General features: G+C 41.7%; 1 long non-coding RNA gene across 1 annotated transcript in view; it reads right to left on the bottom strand.

The window, feature by feature from the left end:
• Positions 1-217: 217 nt before the first annotated feature.
• Positions 218-22,340, bottom strand: part of LOC308459337 — a 79,417-nt gene continuing 57,294 nt past the window's right edge. Inside the window, exons 2-4 of the long non-coding RNA XR_013978015.1 lie at positions 18,322-18,607; positions 13,700-13,811; positions 218-262 (exon numbers count right to left, since the gene is read on the bottom strand). This is a non-coding gene — a long non-coding RNA (uncharacterized lncRNA). The remainder of the gene's footprint in view (positions 263-13,699; positions 13,812-18,321; positions 18,608-22,340) is intronic.

Below are 22,340 nucleotides of genomic sequence, written 5' to 3'. Positions count from 1 at the left end.
CTTCTTGATGTTTGAGTCGGAGTCTCCTTTCTTGTAACTTGAAGCCATTGGTTCGAGTCTTACCCTCCAGAGCAGGAGAAAACAAGCTTGCTCCATCTTCCAGTGTTTTATTAAAGGAACTGCATTTTCGATCAACCTTTCTCAAGTAAACTCTGCTCTTAGGGGCTGCCACAATAACATTTACTCAGGATACATTGCAGCTGGTTATCTACTACCACTTGAAATATTTGAAGATGGCGATCATATCTGTCATAGAGGCCCCCTGTGCAAATTAGAATCAAGTGCAATTAGGGTTTTAAATCATGTGGGGAGCCTCCAGGAGTAGAGAAGTGTAGTGAACCCACCACTTAATACTACCAATTAATAATGTGGCAGATCCACTCCCGCTATCTGCCCCCTATTAAATATAGTGCACCCACCTCACTGTGGACTAATTACACAAATTTCTACAATTGACCACAGGCTGTTGTGTGGGTGCAGGACTTGTGTGAGGGCAAACTTAGTGATTAGAGTCTCAGGCAGGAGTTGATCAAACAAATAAGAAAAGTGTTATTAGACAAAAGAGGTTTATGAAGCAAAGTGGGTCAGGGAATGCATTCTTTCAGGTAAAAGTTAACTTGTTTACTTTAGCTAAGACGTCTCAGGCTTTAACACAACACTATAGGCACAGCTCTTCTTAAACTCCAGTTACTCAAAATCAGGTGTTACACTTCAGGTGGTAGATGTTCAGGTTTCTAGAATAGATGGCAAAATGCTCAGCTCAGTTTCTGTTACTTGGATATTACAGTTAAATACTTTCAATACCATACAGTTTCCTTCACAGCTTAAAACTTTGGTTCATGAGCAAGGGGCACTTTTCCTTGGTTACCCACTCTCTTAACAATCCCACACTTGAGGTATTCTAATTGATATAAAGGATCACCTCATGCCTTGGTACTGGGTTGGGAGTCTTCTCCCTTCCTGGTTCTCCTGAGACCCAGGTAGCCTGAATTCCCACAGGATCTACCTCTCCCGGCTCAAACTCAGCCCTCCCAGAACACTCCTGTCTGTATACCTTTTCCAGACCCTTGACACAGTCTTCCTATCCAAGCTGTGAGGCGCTGTCCTCTCACTATGGATAGTCTCCTCAGTGTGTATGTTTAACTTAACTCAGAACCAGTTCTCCCTATCTCACTCCCTATCTCCCAACTCCATTCAAACCCTATGTCTTAACCTGAACCTTAGTCCTATCTCAAAACCAAACCTTAACTACCTCCCTCAGAAAATGCTCCTTTTATTCTCCCTCCCAAAGTTCTGCTCCCTCCCCCCACTGTGGCTAGCCAATCAGCGAGAGGCTCCAGGGGAACTGCATCACCAGATTCTAGTCTGGCTCTGCTGTCCATCACAAGATCTTTGCGCACAAATTCATTCAGGGCTCTAAAGCATGTAGAGATGATGTGCTGGAGGTGGCCTGGCAGTGTGTCCTGCTTCTCCTGTTGACATGCAAGGAGACTGAGTGCCTGAGTAGGGCTTCTGAGTTTCAGTATTATGGGAGAGGGAGAAAAGTGTCTGTCACACCATGCATAATTTTAGAGACCTCTGTTGTGTCCCTCCTCCCATTTCTTAGTCATCTTGTTTTGAAGTTAAAAGAAAGCTTCAAACACATTCAGTGAATTGAATTTGTTATTTACTTAGAATATGCAAAACCCAATTTTCACTTCTACAACGACGCAAGCACTTTACATATGAAATATACAGCAATGCAATATAATCAATAAATTTTGATAATTAAAACCAAAAGAGAGCAATAGGAACTCAATACCAGACTGGCAAAAATGATGGGTAAACAAGCAGGTTTTTAATTTCTTGCAGAAGCCATTCAGCTTCTGTGTCTGCCTAGCATCTGCTGGAAGAGCAATCTGCAGGATAGGTAGGTGCCATTACTGAGAAGGTTCTCCACTGCACCACAGCCAACTCAATGCTTGGAATGAGCGGGTGGTCCTCAACTTTCATTCTGAGTAGACCCATTCAAATTAATAAACCTAACTTTGCCATGTTCATTCATTTCAGTGGGCCTGCTCTGAGTAAGGCTTAGTTGAATACCACTCAAGCAAAATTCAGCTTAGCAAAGTTCCTTGAATTACATCAAAAATCTCAGAACTGTACCTGAAAGTAGTTCCCATAATTGCTGGGTGAAAAGGATGTGAATTAGGTTGGTTTTGGGGTAGAATTATTTCCAGTTTACCATCAGTTTCACCCTCCTACATTACTCTTTAAACTCTTTGGGCCTTTACGCTTAAGGATCTTAATTGTTGGGAGAAATAAATTAAACAATTCACATTCCACTATGGATGTATCTTGATGTTTACTTAATCTTAAATCTATTTTATATAATCAGCACAGCAGTTTGCAATATTGGAAATGCAGGGGTTTTTTTGTTTTGTTTTTTGCCAGGGATCATTTGGATGAACTTGAATTGAACTGTGAACTGAATGTGATTGTGAATTGGATTTAGTTCCCTTTTTGGACATTGAACTAGAACTACTTGCTTTTTGGAATGAACTTTCCAAGCTCTGAGCCAGAGCAACATATGTTCAGTGTGAGAGTCTCCCCTGCAGTGGACTGAGCTGGGCAGTCTGTAAATAAGGAAGAGGTCTTTCACATAGCTTGGCTGCAAGCTTTTTAGGTCTAATAAGTCAAGACTAATACATTTAAGCTTCCAAGCAAGTATCTGAAAGATCAGAGTTTAAGATCTCACTATTAAACCACTCCTATGATCATACTCTAACTTTCCCTGTCTGCACAAGCAGAATGTCCAGGCTCCTCATTTTTCCAAGGCCTGAATGCAAAGACGCCTGTTTCTGCAAGGTGGGGAAGGCTGGTGCAGGTCTGGAACACTGAGGCAATGCCGTGCTGTGAATTCCATTTCCAGAACTGTTAAGCCTTGAAGTGCTGAGTCTGAAGATGCCTAAGCTGGCAATTATTATGGCAAATGGAGTGGGACAGAGTTCGTGCCACCCAAAACTGCTTGGAAAGAATGTGGAAACACATAATAACTAGGGAAGCATGCTACAGGCACTACTTAATTTATTTTTTTATTAAAAAAAAATGGGAGGGGGCATTTATTTCATCTATAATGGAAATCGAGACTCCTGCCCCCACCCTCAATTTTAAAATGTTCAGAACATCTCATTTTACGCTTGTCGTCAGATCTGGAATGAAAACAGCAGACAAAAGATATGGATTTAACTGCAGCTGCAGTGTTTTATTAAAGGAACTGCAATTTCCATCAACCTTTCTCAAGTAAACTCTGCTCTTAGGGGCTGCCACAATAACATTTACTCAGGATACATTGCAGCTGGTTATCTACTACCACTTGAAATTGCAGAAACTAGCCCACAATCCTGTTCTTGTTTCCAAAACCACATCCCAGGTAAAATTGCTCTAGGGTGTCATCACTCTCAGGCTTCTGCAACATTGCTGTAAGTGCTAAAACTCCCAGAAGATGATGCAAAAAACCCTCATATATGTCCAGCTCTGCTAAGATTGCCAAGGCAAAACTGTTTATTTCAGGTGCCTCTGTGTAGTGCACTAAATAAATGTGACAGCATGCTTTCAGGATAGTTAAAAAACATATTATGAGTTTTGACTGCCTTGATTGCTGTGAATGGGCAGCTGAGCAGTTGGGGACTTTAACAATGTTTAACGTTGCTTGATAACTGGGAATCTCTCTCCAAACTTTGGAATGTAATGCCCATCAGAGTTTGGGAAGGTCATACTCTGCAGGTAGCGTAGGATGACAAAGAAACATTTTTAGAGGCCAAAATATTCCCTCTGCAGTCAAAGCCATCTTTTCTTTTTTTCATGAAGAATGTCATGATGTAATGTCATTCCTATTGGGCCATTCTGTTGACAATGAGTAAAGCCTTCTGCTTCCCCCTTCTGCACTAGCCGTGGTTATCATAATTGTGAAATAACATTTTAGGCTTCAGTGTGACAAGTGATAATAGGCAGTTAACTCTTATTGGCTATTGCCTTACGATGTAATAGTGCCTTGGAATTCTTCATTTTAAAAGGAGCCGGACAGATGCAGAGTTCCATTATTATTAGATCATGCCTATGGTATCACTGAGAGCTCTCTCAGGCAAAGAGAACTGTTTTCTCCAGAGAAGCTATATGTTTAATCTGGGTCGGAAAGGGCAGCTTCTGTTTTGCTTTTCTGTTCCTTTTCAGCTTGGCAAACATAGCTAAGGTTATAGCAGACACGTGAGACCACTTATTGAGTCTTATAAGAGGACCATTCTGTAGGTAACGTGATACAAAGGCCCCTATGGTAGACATATTCAGTTTTGAGAGGGTAAATAAGCATGTGAAAATCCACATAACTTGTCAGTATTACACTTTCTTGGGAGCCAGACATGGATATATATACTAAGTCTTTCAAGGTTTTCTTTTTTTAATAAACTGGAAAATTAGCATGTGAAAATCCACACTGCCTGTCACCACATAGGTTTAAATTACTCACAGGCTGGCCCACGATACCCCCTGGACTATTTTAAGTCACTTAAAAAATGATTTGGCCAACAGATACGTCTATCTTGTTCACTGGAATGGTTGGCTCTCTATCCCATTGATTTTGGCCTAACCCAAAGGGGCACCATGACTATGCTGAGGTTAAATCTGACATTTTTAGAACTGACATTTTATAGCTTTTTATATATGGTGGTCACAGTCCTCTCTTTGAAGCAGTCCTCTCTTTGAATGACTGCCCAGTTCAAAGCTGCATTCAGATGTGGGATATACTGTACACCAGCTCCCTCAGCAAATAAAACGAGATGAGCGCCGCAACTCCAGAGTTGTCCACAACTGGACCTAACGGTCAGGGGTCCCTTTACCTTACCATTGCATTATGGAACTGTGGCTTTTTTATCAATATGGTGCTATACCACTGTAAATGTTAGATGGTGGGAAATGTTTCACCAACAGGCCTACTATAAGCCATCAATTGCTTTGCCCTTAGTAGATTGCAAAAATAAGACAGATAAACTCCTTTTCCATTTAGGAATATAAGGCGTATATATGAATGCTTTCAGAATAAGATGAAATTTCCTAGTATACTTTTTTCTGGGTGGAAAGTCACATATTACTCTTTTTCTCTAGCCTCTTGAAACAGAAGGCTATGTTGCATAATTTTCACAAATACTCACAAACTTCTTTTTTATGGTGGGTACCATTTTCTTCCCACTGTTCCCTGGAATGCTGTTAGGTCAGGGATATTGTGCAAAATAGTGGCTAGGCTTCCAAGACAATTGCTGCTCTTGCCCTTTGACAGGAGCAGGTGGACGAGTGAGAAGCTGTGCTCCTGTCACTGCTTATATAGGCCCCACCCAAAGATACTGGTTAAGAATTTCTCTGCACACTTGATCATTTGATTGTCCTTTTTATCCATTGTTGTCTTTTTAAATTGTATATAATGCTTGCTTTATGTTGCTATGTTGTTGTTGTTGTTTAGTCGTTTAGTTGTGTCCGACTCTTCGTGACCCCATGGACCAGAGCACGCCAGGCACTTCTGCCTTCCACTGCCTCCCACAGTTTGGTCAAACTCATGCTGGTAGCTTCGAGAACACTATCCAGCCATCTCGTCCTCTGTCGTCCCCTTCTCCTTGCACCCTCCATCTTTCCCAATATCAGGGTCTTTTCTAGGGAGCCTTCTCTTCTCATGAGGTGGCCAAAGTATTGGAGCCTCAGCTTCAGGATCTGTCCTTCCAGTGAGCACTCAGGGCTGATTTCCTTCAGCATGGATAGGTTTGATCTTCTTGCAGTCCATGGGACTCTCAAGGGTCTCCTCCAGCACCATAATTCAAAAGCATCAATTCTTTGGCGATCAGCCTTCTTTATGGTCCAGCTCTCACTTCCATACATCACTACTGGGAAAACCATAGCTTTTACTATACGGACCTTTGTTGGCAAGGTGATGTCTCTACTATGTTGGCTAATGTGAATAAAGTTTATCTTATCTTATCTTTCTCCGCACTGTTCAATGAATGTCTCACCAGTTTCTCTGCCCACAAATAGGATGGAGAATTTTGAGAGGTTTTTTGTGCACAATTCTAGTCTTTAGCGTTAACAGTGGCAGGAGAAACAAACTTTGAAAGCTGAGGGGTAAATTTCCATCTCTAGTTAATGCATGAAGGGGTTAAGACCACAGAATAAGCTGTTGTTTCCAGACTTGTTTGATCATGCCCCCTCACCTCCTGTAAAGGAAGTAAAGCTTCTTTGTTAACTCTCATTCTAATATAGGAACATCGTAAAGAATGGAGGTCTGACCTGGGCCTCCAGGCTAAAACCACATGAATGGCTCACTAGCCATTTTTGTGTTTCTAGACCAAAAATGTAGAAACATTTTACCATATTTTGTAAACCTGTGTTTTCCTAGCTGCTGTATGAAAGATGCATGAATCTGACCTTTAGAATTTGGTAAGTAAAAGCCATCTAAACTTATCAAACTTTTTGGTCTGTTCATTTCAAAAGCAGATAGGAAAGGGAAGTGCTGTAAGCGACTCATGATATTTAAAAGGTTTAACAGCCTAAATTCCCACACTTCAATTTGCTGCATGTTTTGTGATTATTATTTTTTTAAAGAAGGTTTTTGCTGGGGCTCTTTCTTACTGGAAAGTGTGCTTGCACTGCATTTGGATCAAGGGATCCAGCAAATGCTGTTTAACCAAATACATTCATATAATTCTGACACATCTCCTTTTATCTGCTTTTAATCACGGCAATAATAACCCAGCGACCATGTTTGTAATAGTCATCTATACCAAAAGCAAGATTTATATGATGCTTCATAATGCATCCTGTATCACAAGTCATATTGACTTTGGCCAATTTATCCTGCTTCATCACACTACTTTGGCTTGCACAGTTAAGGAGTTGACCCACTGTGGAGACAAACATAATTAGAGGGATGGTGAGCATTTGACCCTCTGTGGAGTTGGCCTTCTGTGGAGACCATAACAATTTGCGGGATGGTGAGTATTTGCCAAGGACCATCATGTAAATAAAAAGAACTGTGTTGAAAATGAAGGCATGTAAAATCTCAAAGTCTCTGTGCTTCAAGTGACTTTCACCACTGTGCCTGCTTGCTTAGATAAAAATTAATGATCCTTTCTGTAGGACTATAATCTATAATCAGAGCCAGTTATATGCTTGTGTTTATTGGTAATTAAAGAATCAGCTATTTTTTTCTGGCCAAGTAAGTACCATTCATATCTGATTCTCCTGCCCAGAGTCTCCATTTTAAGCAGAGCAGAGCAGTACATAACAGAAAAAGTTTGCTACTTCTATATGAGCTTTAGAAGAGGGATAGCTGAACCATATAATCTCAGAATCCACTCGATTTTCCAGGTAGTGGTCTAGAGGCTGGACTTTTATTTTGCCACACAAACGGACCTCAGACAGGGAGGCATCATAATAAAATCATCACTATCTAGTCCATGAAATGTTTATGTCACCATAAATCCGTCACTCTTTAGAGTGGCACAAAAGACTTGGTTGCTGTTTTTCCTGCAGCAGACGGGCATGGGTACCCCTCTGGAATTGTTCATGAGGTATCAGAGGGTGTTTTGTGTTCATGGAGAACATACTGTGGGTCGCCTTGAATATTATATTTTAAATGTAGGCTATAAATATCTGAAATCCATCTATTGCTCAATCAGTTAATCAGTTGTGCTGAGGCACAGTCAAGGTGTAAGATTAAAATAACGTGCACATTTTCCATCATTTGAGTGTATATCTATAGATATGGCTTATGAATCATACTTCTATTAAGTATGGTAGAAAGAGGGTAAGTCCTGGGGACTGAAACATAATCCGAGCAAAATGCAGTTGGACCTCACAAAATAAACAGCAGTGATTATGTGATTATGCTTGCATAAGTTACGGTATCTAAATAAAAAGGCGACGAACACAGGTTTCCAGTGACAAATGTATGCATAGATTAGTGTTTGGCAAATGTGTATATTAAGGAAAGAGAAACTGGGTTTGAGCGAGTAAGAGATGGCATGATAGGAGTTTGAAAAAGTATGCATGCCATGGAGAACGTGAAAGCGTGTTCTCCTTCATGGAGAGCATGCGTTGCGGTGGGGTCTTGCAAGTCTCTGTTGCTGAGTGGGTTTGATTGGTTGGCCACGAAAGTGATTGGGCTCTCCGGAGTTGTTGGGGAGATTTTGATGTTGCCAATTTTGATTGACAGCCTAGAGGCTATACATTCCCTGCACGCATCGTGCTTCCTCTTTTCACTGTGCGCATCGGATCACTCTCCCACCCTCCCTAATTTTAGGGTTTGTTCATGTTTGACCTTGCTACGCCTGTCATGGGGTCATCTGTTTTTGGGGAAGGGGCCTGGTAGGAATTTTGTCCATCTGGCTGATTGGCTGGGGCCATTTGGTTTTTGCCTACTGCGTAGCAAATCGTCACAACTTGTAAGGTTGCTGTTAGGCACTGGTTAAAATTGGTTGTGGAGGGGAATGGATTAGCTGTGCCTGCCCCTCCAATGCTGCTGCTGCAAGGGTATTCTGTTAAAGGAATCCAGGGGCTCGCCATCCTCTTGTCCGAACCCCTGTCAAGGGGCTAGGGCCACGCAAGAGCCCCTGGGAGCATTCGAGGAGAGATGAGGGTCTGGCACCCGGCTCCATTCTCTCCCCAAAATGTTTTCCCTTACTGACGTTTGCAGGCTTGCGGATGTCAGTTCTGTCCCTGGGCGGGGACAGATAATCGCAACCAATGCCTAAGCAACCACTCACATTTTGTATTTTAATAAAGTTGTGGCCAAAATTATGCCAAAAACCTTAAACAAAATTTCTGTGTGAAGTGTGATTTATTTGAGGGGTTCTCTTTGGGGACCTCAACACGCAATAGAGAAAACCAGAAGAGGGAAGAGTGCTCTTGTGCTCAAATCTTGCTTTGCAGGTTTCCCATGGGTATCTGGTTGGCCACTATGAGAAAAGGATGCTGGACTAGATGGTCCATTGGCATGATGCAGAAAGCTCTTCTTATGTTTTTCTGTTTTTAGATTAGGTGAAGTGGGCGGCAATGACCTCTTGAGAGGTGGTGCCTTGTCTGCGAAGCACTCGCCCTAGGCAGCTTTGAGAGTCACAAACAAGGGCTTGAATCCAACTTAGACATATTCAGAGAAGACTCATTGAAATCACTTGGTGTGACTAACTTAAGCCCATTGATTCCATTCGATCTACTCTTAGCATGACTTACTTCAGGACCTCCAGAGGCATTTGTTCGGGCCACTTTTAATGACTATGTTCTTCCCGTTTTTATCTGATTGGGTTTTTTTTGGGGGGGGAAGCCTATTTGATTATAATTATGGGCTGTTGATTTTTTTTTTTAGTGACTCTGCTACCACTGCTTTTTAAAAATAATAATAATAAAGGTTTTTATGGATATAATAAATATACAAAAAATAGCAGGGATTACATCAAATCCATAGGTTCCACCCTTATACCCCTAGTGATATCAGGTTGTAATGCTATATAATTGTTCTTTTTTGATCCATACAGTACAAAGGTACATAAAAAGGTACATATTGTCCAGGAGGCCAATTGGAAACTGGCAAATGGACCATTCCAGCCACGTGATACGATGAGGATTTTATTTATTACCTGTCCTTCACCCTAAAGTCCCAGACCAGGTTACAGCATGAAAAACAAGATTAAAAGCAATTTTAAACAACTTTTTTAAATTGACAAAAAGCCCCTATTTCACAGGGTTATTATATCCAAATCTGCAAAGACAATTGTGGCAGTGTGTGTTTAATTTTTGGTTTCGTTGCCATATGAAATCTGTCTGGTTTTTGATGTTCCCTTTAAGACTTTCATATTGTGAGTTTCCTTCTCGGCAAGAGCCAATTAGCAAGCATTCTAATACTGTAAGTCCATAGACACCCCCTGCAAATCCTTCCATGTTTGAGCAATGGAAAGTCCTGCTGCCACCAGCAAAAATATGACCAAGTCAGACTTTGGCTCAGGATCACGCATTCCTATTCTCCGAGACCTGCAAAACTCATCTCCAAAAAATCTAACAACTTACATAGACACTTCTTGTTCAAGCAACATAATAGTATGATATAGGATTACAAGTGGGTCAGAGGCAAAAATTAGCACTACGTCAACCCATCCTTTGTAGAAATAAGCTCCTCATTACCTTAGGGCGAAAGTATCACTAGCACGACAAAAAGATCCTTGTGCAGGTTTTTCTTTTCTTTTTCTTTTTCAAACGCCCCAAATTCTCCTTGCACTCCAAGCAAAACAGCAGCCCCTCATAAATATCTCTGCTAGCAGCCAGGCTCCTGGGTTGCCGTCCCTCCCATTGAGTGGCTGTTGGTCCAATTTCGCTCATAAAAATATTATGATAGGAAAGTGTAAAATCAGTTCCAATTTCAGTTTCTCTAATTTGGTGGTTAAGAAAAATAATGATCGGAATGCCGCTTGTTACATTTTAATCTAGATCTCAAAGCTTGCGTCAATGCAGAGTGCGGGGGTCCCCCTCCCATTTCCAATCTTTGGCTCAGATTGATGAAAGCATAAAATAAAGGAGAAGGGGGAAATCAAGGAGAAAACAATAAAAAGTGAGTGATCTTATTATTAAATGTAGCTACCAAATGCTATGTCAAGGAATTATATATACCTGTGTCAGAAATCAGCAGGGGTTCCTTCATATAGGCTCAGTCATATATTTCAGTATTATCTTCACTACTTTTGGAGAATAAAATGTACCTTCATGCATGTTTCAAACAATAACTCCAAGGCAGGGTATGTGTGTGATTCCCCATGAATTATCAAAACAGACTTCAGAAAGAATTTGTAACTGTCCAAAGGAGCATGCTGCAATCCCCCCCCCCCTTTAAAATAAGATACATTTTAAAAAATGTATTATTCTTCCCTCAGTCCTCCCCCTAAAATGATTGCAGCAGATTAAAAAGACAGAAGCCCTATCGGTCTTTAAAACTTTTAGCATTTGTTGCTTTCATACGATTTCACAAGCCATTGGGTACTTTGGAAAGTAGTATACAGATATAATGTGACTTTAAAGATGTATATATAATATATATATACGGAATTGTTCTAAACTGTTTTTTATATGGAACTGTTTTTAATCGTTCCCCCCCACGCCTTTATTGTTTGGTAGCTGCAATGGTTTCATAGCTATATCTTTTGTTACTCCCACTCACTCTGGGGGTAAACGGTGTTGTTGTTTAGTCGTTTAGTCATGTCTGACTCTTCGTGACCCCATGGACCAGAGCACGCCAGGCACTCCTGTCTTCCACTGCCTCCCGCAGTTTGGTCAAACTCATGCTGGTAGCTTCAAGAACACTATCCAACCATCTCGTCCTCTGTCGTCCCCTTCTCCTTGTGCCCTCCATCTTTCCCAACATCAGGGTCTTTTCCAGGGAGTCTTCTCTTCTAATGAGGTGGCCAAAGTATTGGAGCCTTAGCTTCAGGATCTGTCCTTCCAGTGAGCAGTCAGGGCTGATTACCTTAAGAATGGATAGGTTTGATCTTCTTGCAGTCCATGGGACTCTCAAGAGTCTCCTCCAGCACCATAATTCAAAAGCATCAATTCTTTGGCGATCAGCCTTCTTTATGGTCCAGCTCTCACTTCCATACATCACTACTGGGAAAACCATAGCTTTAACTATACGGCCCTTTGTTGGCAAAGGTTGGGGTAAACAGTGCGTAAGAAATAAAACAAAATATGCAACATTTAAAAATAAATCCATTAGATCAGGGCTGCACTCTAACAGAGCATGTGAGTGACCATCATGACTTCATCCAGGGAGCCATGCAAAGAAAGCCAAAAACCTGCCAATCAAGTGCTTGGCAGGGAAGCGAGAGTGAGGAGAACTGAGTCCAGCTCCCCGCTCACTTTTCAAGACAGTTTTCTTTACAAAGCCACATGGATGCAGGCACATGCGGCAGCTGTGGGTGTGCATGACTTCCCCACCTGACAAGAGATGGAAAGGGCTGTAGCTCTGGGCTGAAATATCTGATAAGGAGAGACTCCTGCTTCAAGTCTTGGAAAGCATACTGCCAGTCAGGCCAGACAACACTGAGGTAGATGGACCAGTCACCTGACTCGGTATAAGGCAGCTTTCTGCACCCCTGGGATAACAACATGGAAGTCTGATTTTGATGGCCTCTTCAAATGCTCTACCTCAGGGCTGCCAACTTAAATAAAATATTGAGGGGAGGGGCAGGTAAGCCTTGCCCCACATAATTGATCACAGGATGTGGAGCACACACACCATTTGCATAACAATGCCCATCTACTTGGGGGAGGGTGGGTCTGGCCCCCTCAAATATTTTATTGGGAGGGTGAAATGGTCTTGGCCCCTTGGAGTTGGCTCTTATGCTCTACCCCATTTGTGGGCAGAGAAGGGGAGCATCATGTCACCAAATTTCTCAAAGGAAAGTGACATTTTCTCAAGAGCAGGCTTTCCTTATTAGTAGTAGCCAGGGGCAAAGTTGATTTCCCCACACCCAACAAAGGGAAGCAACAACTACTCTGGCTGGATCTAGACACATTAAAAAAAAATAATCAAGAAAATGCATTGTAAAGCTCATAATGGGAAATCGCGTTGCATATTGCTAACTGATATTCTGTGATCATTCCAGGATGAGGATTAAAGGGGAAATTATGTGCTGAACTCCAGCTCCCAACACACCTATCAGCAACATCTGGAGGGTCACAGGTTTCCCACCCCAGCCTTAGACTGGGGACCTCTGCACTGTGACAATCTGGATAAAATAACCTTCCTCAAACATTTGCCTGCTAACCAATGGTTGAGGGAGAAATTCAGAATAGCTGGCAAACTTAATTGGAGAAAATAATAATATTATAAAATAATAATAATAATAATAATAATAATAGGAGAAATTGGCCAAACAACATCAATAAAAATAATAATGTGGAAATATGGATAACTGAATATGGGATTGGAAAAATGAAAAACTGAAAGAAACCAGAGTTGCCCATCACTATGCTACGCTCCCCCTCCTTTTGTTTACAGATGTCATTCCAAGTCCTTTCCATAGCTTAAACATTCTCTATACGATAACATGCCTCCTGACACATCTTCCTTCACACTCTGCTGCCTTCCATTCTGGCAGTTGTATAATTGTGACTCCTGGCTGACTACCCTATTCCTCAGTGCTCATCCTTACTGTTCAATGGTCCCTTTCTTATGGAAGCTCTAGATTTCTGTTCTTGATGAAAGGAATGGCAACCCTTTGGACTCTGGCTCCTGTTAGTCCCAGTCTGCATGACCAACAGTCAGGCATGATGGGAATTGTTGTCCAATAATATCTGGAATACCACAGGTTCTCTACCTCTGCTTTACAAGGTACTCAGAAAACTTTCCACCAAAAGCTGCAAAATTAAGCATTATGCTTCCACCTCACCTTAAAGTCAATGGATCTCTAGGTGGCTGAATTATTCTGCTAAAGTAAAGGGAACTTCAAGGTGCTTAATTATGATGGGGTTGCGTTCATGCTTGCGCAATTTCCTCCTTAGCCATTCCTTCAGTTGATCCAAGTTTTATCTCTCATACTGCCTGTTATTCTGAACTAAATGTATGCTGGCAAGGAAAGAATGGGAAGAGACCCCTATTAATATGATGAAATGAGTGAAGAGAGGAAAATGAAAATACCTTAAAGTAGACAGTTGTGAAGATTGGGTTTTTGTTGGGTTTTTCCTCCTCCCAAATTTCAAGTACCTTTGTTCAAATCAAAATGCAGGTGCAACCGAAATTTCTTCATTGTCTGTGAATTCCATCATTAAAAGTTATTCCATCTGACAACGAGTTGTATCTTTCTGCCAGTCAGTTAAGCAATTTGAAAACAATAAACAAAAAAGGAAGAGAATGAAACAAAAGGCAAATGTTCCCACCTGCTGATCTGATATTTTAATTCTAAAGGGAAATTACCAGTTCTTCACCTGTCAAACTGACTCACAGAACAAATGCAGAAGAACAAATATTCATGACATAATCACAACACTGTTGCCTCTGATTTATTTATTACGAAGCTTTTTAGTAACGACTGTCAAACGAACCCAGCTTTTCTTGTTTACATCTCTGAAGAGTAATAAACAAGACACAATTAAAGCCTAATTATTTCCACCTGGTGAACTCTATTTTGAGAAGTTTTTTGATTAATTAACAGTAGGCGTCTCTCATCATTATTTGCTGGAAGAGGGGGGAAAATAACAATTTAAACCAAATTAACATTAGTCTGTAGTGAGGTCTTGGTCCATTTTCCGGGTCATTGCCACTTAACTCATTAGAGAAATAATTGGAAAATGCAACCACTGTTAATCAATATTGCAATATGATTTCCATTACAATGTTGATAGCAATTAGGCAGAAGGATGGGAATCAATTTCAAAGGAGGAAAAGTATGCTTATTGTTTTTAAATTTTATTTGCTCATGAAAAGCATTGCAACTTTATTGAATAGGACAGAAGAGGAAATGGAGCCCTTCTCTTCTTTCATAATCATTTTCTGAGAAGGGCATTGGGGTTTTTAAAACATTTATTGGACATATTCTGAAGTAAGCATGTAGAAGACCAAGCTACAAACTACCTGTGACAAAAATGTTCTTAAGGACAAGAAACTGTATTTTTCAGCATAATGTAATATAACATTTAAGCATAGCATTTCTTAAGCTTATCCACATGATTTCCTAACAATAAACCTGGGTTGTTCCCCTACCCTTACCAGCTTGCCGTATTATTGTTCCTCTATACGAGTCCTTGCCAACCCTGGTGCCATCCTGAGGTTTTGAACTACAACTCCCATCAGCCCCAGCCAGACATTCTTATTTAGACAAGCCTACCCAGATGCTTAGAAAATTGGTATGACTTTTAATTTGTTTTAGTCTATTTTATTGCAGTTTTAACCTTCTCTGTGTTTTAAATTATAGTTGTAAATTTTTAGAGAGTATTTTATTGTATTATCTTCTTTGTAAACTGTGTTGGGGTTTTTTCTACAATCAAGCAGTACATAATTTTAATGAAATAAATAAAATAAATAGTTCAGAACATCTGGAAGGCACCACGCTGGAGAAAGCTGCTCCATGCCCATCCATATGCCAACTATTATCTTTCTGTTATTGACAAATAGGTAGGTTGTGAGAACCGAGGCATTTCCAAATGCCTAAAACTAGAAGAGTATGATTTCCCCCCGTTGTGTGTCCTGCCAATATCTGACATGGCTTCCAGGTACGCAAGACAGAGCTTTCTCTCTTGCAGTCTCCAGGCTTTGGATGCTTAGTTCCCTGAGGGATCCAGGTGTCAGACCGAAGACTTCTTGTAGGCCTTTTGCCATATTGGCTGCTTCAGTTGTTGTCACTGTGGAAGTTTGACCTGATCTTCTCTGCTGATTTTATTTGACTGTTAATAGCTGCTGCTTTGTGTCAAGTCAAACACAAACTAAAACAGCAGCATATGGATGGTGGCTAACAGATTGAGATTGAATCCTGACAAGACAGAAGTACTGTTTTTGGGACACAGGAGGTGGGTGGGTGTGGAGGACTCCCTGGTGCTGAATGGGGTAACTGTGCCCCTGAAGGACCAGGTGTGCAGCCTGGGAGTCGTTCTGGACTCACAGCTGTCCATGGAGGCACAGGTCAATTCTGTGTCCAGGGCAGCTGTTTACCAACTCCATCTGGTACACAGGCTGAGACCCTATCTGCCTGCGGGCTGCCTTGCCAGAGTGGTGCATGCTCTGGTTATCTCTCACTTGGACTACTGCAATGTGCTTTATGTGGGGTTACCTTTGAAGGTGACCCGGAAACTGCAACTAATCCAGAATGTGGCAGCTAGACTGGTGACTGGGAGCGGCCGCCGAGACCACATAACACCGGTCTTGAAAGACCTACATTGGCTCCCCGTACGTTTCCAAGCACAATTCAAAGTGTTGGTGCTGACCTTTAAAGCCCTAAATGACCTCAGTCCAGTATATCTGAAGGAGAGTCTCCACCCCCATCATTCTACCCGAACACTGAGGTCCAGCGCTGAGGGCCTTCTGGCGGTTCCCTCACTGCGAGAAGCCAAGTTACAGGGAACCAGGCAGAGGGCCTTCTCGGTAGTGGCACCCACCCTGTGGAAAGCCCTCCCACCAGATGTCAAACAACTACCAGACTTTTAGAAGACATCTGAAGGCAGCCCTGTTTAGGGAAGCTTTTAATGTTTGATACATTACTGTATTTTAATATTTTGTTGGAAGCCGCCCAGAGTGGCTGGGGAAGCCCAGTCAGGTGGGGTATAAATAATAAATTATTATTATTATTGACATTTTTGATCTGTGGTAAAGCATCCTGGGTACCTCATATTGAGACAGAAAAGCAAGCAGTGGAGGTAGATGCCAGTTGAGACTGGTAGGGTACAAGGCACGGAGGCCAACACTAGGTGGAGCCAGAGCAAAGGATAGGCAAAGCCAATTTGGGGTTTGTTCACCTCCTCCCCCTCCCCACTCAGTTCTAAAAAGGCAAGTGTGATATTAAAGAAGAGGGAGATGACAGTGCCTGCTTCTCCTTGAAATGGTCGTAAGTAAAGAGAGGGCAAGTGGGGGCAGGCTTAGCTTGGTGAAACACTGCATTCTAGTGGACCAACCTCAGACTGAAGCAAAGTTCAAGTAAGCTAGCTCAAGGCAATTTGCTGCCTGAGGAAGACAAGATGGCATTCACACCCTGGACTTGAATGTTACTTCAGTTCCACCACAAGGACAACATCCTCCATCACACCTGAGACTGGCTGGATGGCTAAAGGATCACAAGGCATGGCACATAGACCTATCTCATCCAACACCTTCCTGAAGCTGTCTACACACACACACCCTTTAGTATCTGCTGCCCATGGTTGCCTTACAAAGAACTATTCATATTCATCTGAAGGAAGGCTGGCCCCCATATCAGTCTGTCCATGCACTGGAGTCATTTATGGAGTTCCTCTGCTGGCTCCAGTTGCTGCCTGAAGTCATTGAGGAGAGGCCTCTGGAATGAGGGGAGGGGGCGCCTGGTGCGCACATAAGAGGATAGGAAGACGCCTTATAGAGCACTGTCTCAAAAAGCTATGCTTTAAAAAAAAAAGGAGTGTGCATTTTCATCTGGGTTAATAGGAACACAGGAAGCTGCTGTGCACTGAATCAGACCAATATAGTCCAACTAACTCAATATTGTCTACTCTGACTGGCAGTACCTCTCCAGGGTTTCTGACAGGAAAATTTCCCAAACTTACCTGGAGATGTCAAGAACTGAACCCAGGCAAAGCAGATGTTGTACCACTACTCTAGGTCCCTTCCTGGTGTACTCACATATTGTTGATGCCTGTTGAAGACCTTTTTAAAAAAATCCCAGGCTTTTTAACTGCTGTAATGTTTTATGTTGCTCTTGACTTATAACTCTGGCAATGTGTTTACATTAGCTGTTTTATGCAGTTCAGCTGTCATTTTCATTTTGTACTGTATTGTTTATAGTTTTATGCTTAGTTGGTTAGCTGCCTTGGAAATAAGTATTTGAAGGACAGGGCTTAATACATTTACCAATTTCAGTTTGTTTCAATGCCCATTTCTACTTATCTTGGGTGACGTTTTGGATTGCTTTCTGGAAACTGGCCATGACTGGTGGGAGTTGTAGTTCAGCAACATTGGGGGGGGGGCAAAAGTTCCTCAGCCCTTCTTTAGATATTAACTGTGTACATCATTTCACTTCAAAATGTGGCCGGCCAGCCCTGCTGTGTTTAGTGACCCTTTTGCTCATTCAGCTGAGTGGGAACTTGGACCTCTGTCCCAAAGCACAGAAGCAAAATGCAAGCCCTAGTTCACTGTGCCAATTCCTCAGGACCCTTTTGGAAGTGTTCCAGTTGAAACACACACACACACACACACACACACACACACACACAATAACATAAATCCTAATGCTGTTAATTCTTTTTTTTTCTTTTTTTAAGTGTTCTCCTTCATGGTGTCTACAAGGTCAGAAAATGTGGTGGTCTGAAAACAAAATGAATAGCAGTTCTCAATAAAGTCAAGTTTAATACCCATGGAATAAAATTACAGAAATGTTGTGTGTACCACTGCAGTTGAATAAACATCCATCTGAGGAGAGCGAGAGATGCTGGTTCATGAAAATGGCATGCTTGTTCTGTCATTTTGATGTATAATACATAATATCATTTGGAGGAGCAGCAAGACTGGGGAGTGGACCCTTTATATCATCACCTGGAGCCATTTCAGTCAAAATTGTGGCCTAGCTTATCGACCAAACTGACCTTGTCTACCTTAGTGCAGAGATAGCCTTTGTGGTGCTCTCCACACCATAGCTCTCAAGAGTCCCAAGTAAATTCAGGGATGATGGTAGTTGTGGTCCAACAACATCTGGAGGGCTATCCATCTTGGCTATCCCCACCCTGATGGATAATTTGTACCAGAAATGGACAGGGAACTGCAACCCTGTTGATTCTCCTGGAGCTTTCAGTGGCATCCTTTTCACATTGCATCCTTCTATTTCACAGCAGCAAGGCTGGAGGGCATGGCATTTAGGTGAATCCATTCAGTCTAGGAGAAGACAAGGAGAGCATAGTTTCAGAAAGTGATGCAGAGAGACTCCTGGTCTTCTGGGATACTGTAGGGATTTCCATCCTACCCCCCCCCCCCCATTTCTGTTTTAGCATCAGTAACGTTTGAATGCTAATTCTTTTCAGAATTCACAGTAGGTGCTTGTAAAAAGTGTATTTGCATAACATCTGGAACATATAGTCATCTCCCACCTCAAAACTACTTCATGTACCATAACATTTGATTTGTAGAGCTATGGCCTGGTCCCTTTCTTCTCCTCCCTCCACCCCACCCGCAAGCGCTGCTCTTGACATGCAGCAATCCAGATGTGATTACTCAGTGAGCTCAGGTTTATTAAAACTCTATGATGGTTAGGTACCCCCAAAAAAGGCAACCTAGAGGGTGAGGTCATCACTGCACACAAAAATGAAGCACAGACACACTGCAGATGTTAAATCGTTCATATACATTTTAAAGTGTAAAGGGGTGGGGAAAACATCAATCTTTTGCCATCTGGGTCCATGACTGGTCTGCGATATTTTAAGGGATATGTTCATGTGTCTAGACTGGAATCAGAATCAGCTGTTCACTGCTTTGCCCGATGCAATCCTAGCATGCCAGAGGCTGTTTGTGGAAGTATAACGTCTTGATAACATGGCAAATGTGATCAATATGGGACAAATTTGGTGACAAGTCCTGGTTGTCATAAAGCTGCCTGTACTTGCTGATTAATTATGTCAGAATCTGCCATGTTGTATGGATAGCCAGAATGTTGACTTCGAAGAAAAGACAAGACTGACATGGTCAAGAGATAAAGTATAGCTGGCCAACTGGTAGAGAAAGTATCGAGGATCCATTTCCTGGATCTAGCCTGTATTCTGAAGGAAATCTATGTTGGCACATGCTTTTCCAGATCTAATAATGACTAACAAAAATACATGAGAACCGGAAAGGAGAACCAGGTAAATGACTTGACTGGATGTATGGGATGTGGCATGAAGCCTCACAGCTTGCTTGAGGTGTGAGCCCTCGGGGTGAACTGAAGTGAACAAGAGGTGTTCACTTGCTTGAGGTGAGCCCTCGGGGTGAACAAGAGCACAAGGGATCTCAGGCAAAAGACTACAGACCTTGCAGCCAAGCCTGAACAGAAGAAGCTGGAGGAGATGGTTGGAGATAACCTGGGGCTTGTTAGGCACACTCCCAGCCCATAGTGCTGATACTGATCACCCATTTGGGTTATATCAAGGGTTAGATCACTACCCTGTTTTGCTTTTGATTCATGGGTATTTAGGGGTGCTCCCTGGTAAGAACAAGGAGCACTAGGGGTGTGGGACATGTGTAATTCTTCATGGGGCAGGAATAATTATGGGTGTTCCCTGGTGACAGCAGGGAGCTCCATCGGTGGGGAGTGTGTTATTCTGCTCTACCTTTGGGTGATCTTAAGTTGGAGCAATAGCAGCAGAAGTGAGAGTGCTGCTACCTGTTAATAGAGGCATGTGGGTGGGGCTGGTTGTCTCTGCTATATTTCTATATTTTGGTCTGTTACTAATTATTACGGTCCCTACATGTTGACAGTCCCATGGACTGCTAGAAGATCAAACCTATCCATTCTTAAGGTAATCAGCCCTGAGTGCTCACTGGAAGGACAGATCCTGAAGATGAGGCTCCAATACTTTGGCCACCTCATGAGAAGAGAAGATTCCCTGGAAAAGACCCTGATGTTGGGAAAGATGGAGGGCACAAGGAGAAGGGGACGACAGAGGACGAGATGGCTGGACAGTGTTCTCGAAGCTACCAGCATGAGTTTGACCAAACTGCGGGAGGCAGTAGAAGACAGGAGTGCCTGGCGTGCTCTGGTCCATGGGGTCATGAAGAATCGGACACGACTAAATGACTAAACAACAACAACAACAACACATGTTAGCTGTTTCTCATTTACATTGATTTTTAGAGGTGATCTTATCTAAGTGTGGATTATTTATTTCTATTTTTTTTAATTTACAATGTTATGCTGTTGCGAACTGCTCGGAGATTTGAAATATGTCAACAAAAATACATTTTTTCGGGGGGAGGGGATTTGAAATATGGAGTGGTATATCCATAATCTAAATAAAATAATTTGTAAATAAAGCATCTCATTACTCCTTAGAATTTTAGAGCTATGAGCCTCCACATTTTGTTTATTTTTTCCTGAAAGTTCCCATCAGAGAGTAGCGATGTTTCAATATGGCCATGACAGAAGTGTCTGTGCTAATGCACTCCTTCTATGTGAAAGTGACTGCCGATGTCTTCACATATCATTGCCATACTCAAGGTGCTCTAGGCATTATTGTGAAAACAGGAAAGCACCAAAATGCACTAAAGGTTTTCCTTCTGCTGGCAAAAAAATCCATTAAAACTCATCCAGAGACTACATGCACATCTGGGGCTTTCCACTATCAGCTTTGGAAAAGCTTGCGCTTGAAATTCTTTGCTTCCCATAGCTGACAATCAAGGTTGGATCATTGCCAAGTTGCTTACATCACCAAAGTATCTTCAGCCAAATAAAGATGTATTTTTTTAAAAAAGAAGAAGAAAGAAACTACATAAGGGACAAATAACTGGTGGTTCAGGAAAACAGTCAAAGTTGGCCTCCAGGTTGGCAGGGCCAATTTGTATGGTAGCCCAAATTTTTAGGTCTTTATGTGCATATGCACTTATCTTAGATTTTAATCTTTAAACTGTTGCTTTACGCTGCTTTACATGTACATTTTATTCTTGTGAAAGCTGTCCCAGTTGTGCTTTTCGAGCTGGTCTTTGACTGTAATAAATTATGATGGCGGTGGTGGTTCAGTCAAGTTCATACATGATTCCCATAAGACTCTAGGACTGTGCTGAATATTCACCTGTGTCATGTGTTTCCCCCCCCCGGAGACTCAAATTGTTCCAACCTTTTACCTCTTTTGCTGTCAGTTTTTCCACTCTGCTACTGCTCCGTGCTAGGATGGGAGAGGAATTCAGTTCAGTTCACTTGTAAAGGCAAACCTATCTAATTCACACTTTCTGCAACTAATTGAAAACTGAAAGACACCCGTGCTTTGAAAGCCCTACTTCTATAAATTTTGCAGTGCAGTTCTCTAGGAAAGTAACATGAACAAAACTGTATATACTGGAGTAAAGGGTGTGTCAAAATGCATATATTGCTGGAAATGTGTGTGGTTTTCTCAAACAATGAGTTGACTGGAATAACAGCCAGAAAAGCTGTTTAACAGCATAGAAAGTGTGTATGTGTCATCCATCTACTTATTCAATTATTTATTTATTAAATATGCCTGCCACTTTGTCTTGCCCAGGGAAACCCAAAGTGACTTACAACCAAACACTAATTTAATCACATAGATAATTTTCTATTTCCTTTATGCGGTATGTATGTGATTTTTTTTTTTTTTTTTGAGATCATAAATTTTAACTCACCCTCCATATTCAATCCATCTGGAGGAAAAGTTGAATAAAAAATGGAAAAGAAATGTAGGTCTATGGATTATATTTATGGCTAAAGATGAGTGGATTTTTAAAAATGGCAGCCAACAATATTCTATAAAGCACTGTGCTTTCTGCCCAAGACAAACTAAGGATAGGCATGTTTATTCCCCCCCCACACACCACCATGATAAGGTTCTTGCAAAGCGGTATAATTTTCACATTGTGAACATCTCTCTATGCACTCTCTATTCCACGATGATAGCTGACAGAG

The sequence above is a fragment of the Podarcis pityusensis genome, assembly GCF_964106645.2.
Source record: "Podarcis pityusensis genome assembly, chromosome: 1".
Lineage (NCBI taxonomy): Eukaryota > Metazoa > Chordata > Lepidosauria > Squamata > Lacertidae > Podarcis > Podarcis pityusensis.
The sequence above is the reverse complement of the archived record's forward strand: the minus strand, read 5'-3'. Positions and strand labels throughout refer to the sequence as shown.